Consider the following 2,613-nt stretch of genomic DNA (forward strand, 5'->3'; position numbering starts at 1 on the left):
TAAGTGCATCAAATTTGATTTTAAAAAAAAAAAGCTATGGTACTTCTCTCTTTAATATGACAACGTGGTCCATATGGTATCTTAGAAATAAAATAGAGTATTTGAAGAGATGGTCCCGATTAAATGGTGTATCTAGAGTTTCCCTTCCTGTCGAGACAAATGTAGACAAATGTACGAGGAATTAATCAAAATTAGAAGATGGACTAATAACTAACATAGGGCATCAAAAACCACTAAAGGGGGTGATATTTTATTTCCTTCGGACTGTTGTTTAGAGCTCTTATCCTTAGTCTTGCTTATTGATATGTCCTGCTCATTTTAATTTTTTGTTGTTGTTTATTCTAGCCAATCATCTTTTTGGCTTGAGTGTTTTGTATCACATCGAAAAATGTAAAGCAATACAAAACACTAAAACCACGATAGTGACTTATGGTATGTAGTTAAAATTTGCTCGAGCATCGAAGTGGAATTGACAGAGAGGGAGGAGATGCATTTTCTTTCTCTCGAATACCAATACACCTTATGTTAAATGGTTCAGTCGGCATATTTGAGAGAAGAGTATTACAAAGCTTATTGATTGTATTGTATGAGATGATGAAGTGGTACCCAACACCCATGTATTTATAGGCATGTTGGGGACCCTTGAGTTACTACAATAAATGTCGTCTTGGAACAAGACTAACATGGGAACAAGGCATGATTTATTATTCTAATCTTGGGACTCAAATATTCCTTAATGCTTCTCCTCTTCTCAACATGCTTTAATGTTTCTCTTCTTCAAAACACTCCCCCTCAAATTGAGTAGTGGGGTCTCCAATACTCAATTTGGAAAGTACACCTTCAAAGCTTCTTGAGTCGACGGCCTTAGTCAAAATGTCGGCAAGTTGATCTTCTGAACGAACAAATGGAAGTTCAACAATACCATTTTCAATGTTTTCTTTGATGAAGTGTCTGTCCACCTCGACATGCTTAGTTCGATCATGTTGAACTGGATTTTGTGAGATACTTATAGCTGCTTTGTTATCACAATACAACTGACACTTGCTAGGTGAGAAATTGATTTCTTTCATCAACCTTCTTAGCCATAATATCTCAGTTAACCCACTCTTGATCCCACGAAATTCTGCCTCGGCACTTGAGAGAGCCACCACCTTCTGTTTCTTGCTCTTCCACGTTACTAAATTACCTCCAATGAAGGTAAGATAGCCTGCTGTGGATTTCCTATCATTAGGATTTCCTGCCCAGTCAGCATCAGTGTATCCATGAATTTCAAGATGTCCGTTTTTGGAGAACAATACTCCATGTCCCGGAGTTCCTTTCAAATACCGACAGATCCCAAGTGCTGCCTCCATATGATCCGTTTGTGGCTTGTGCATGAACTGACTAACAACTCCTACTGCGTAGGCTATGTCTGGCCTAGTGTGTGATAGGTATATAAGTTTTCCGACTAGTCGCTGATATCGACTGCGATCGGTCAACTCAGCTTCTTCTTTGATTTGCAATCCATGATTGACTGCCATAGGAGTGGTTGCCGGTTTACATTCTAGTAGACCAGTTTCTGCTAGAATATCCAAAATGTACTTTCTTTGTCGCAGAAAAATTCCTTTTGTTGACCTTAGTACTTCAATTCCAAGAAAATATTTGAGGTCACCCAAGTCTTTCATCTCAAATTCCTGAAATAGACTCTTTTTCAAGTTCTCAATTTCTTCTATGTCATCCCCTGTAATGATCATATCATCAACATATATGATTAGACACGTGATCTTATCACCTTGCTTCTTGAAAAATAGAGTATGGTCTGAATTACTCTGTGTATATCCATATCTAATCATTGCCCCGACAAACTTTCCAAACCACACCCTTGGGGATTGCTTTAATCCATACAAGGTTTTTCTCAATCGACACCCTTCACCTGTCTTGAAATCTGCTTTGAAACCCGGAGGTGCCTCCATATAAACTTCTTCTTCCTTCTCCAATTCACCATGGAGGAAGGCATTCGTTACATCGAACTGATGCAATGGCCAGTACCTATTAGCAGCAATAGATAACAAAACCCGAACTGTGTCCATCTTGGCTACTGGAGAGAAGGTCTCTGAATAGTCAACTCTATATGTCTGAGTGTAGCCTTTCGCGACAAGCCGTGCCTTGTACCTTTCTATGGAGCCATCAGGTCTTCTCTTGATAGTAAAAACCCACCGACAGCCTACTGGTCGTTTTCCTTCTGGCAGGGCACATTTCTCCCAAGTGTGGTTCCGGATCAGTGCATCAATCTCTTTTTTCATTGCTTCCCTCCAATTTTTGTGTTTCATAGCTTCCTCCCATGTCTGTGGTATTTCTTCTTCCTCATATAGTGCATTCTCGAAAGCCCGAGCCATTTCAGATAGATGGCCTTTTGCTAGGTTCACGATAGAGTAGCGCCTTTTCCTGACAATCTTTTCTGGTGTGTATCTTTTGGGTGGAACCAAGCCTTTTCCTGACAATATTTGATTATAAATATTAATGTTAAATAGTAGTAGTAGTAGTAGTAGTAGTATAGTTATAGGCTATCAAGATCAAGAACCAAGCCAAAATGAAAGTGGTGCGTCTAGTCACTCTTGCCACGTCAATTAACTC

This window comes from Salvia hispanica, chromosome 2 (genome assembly GCF_023119035.1).
Source record: "Salvia hispanica cultivar TCC Black 2014 chromosome 2, UniMelb_Shisp_WGS_1.0, whole genome shotgun sequence".
In the NCBI taxonomy this organism is placed as follows: Eukaryota; Viridiplantae; Streptophyta; class Magnoliopsida; order Lamiales; family Lamiaceae; genus Salvia; species Salvia hispanica.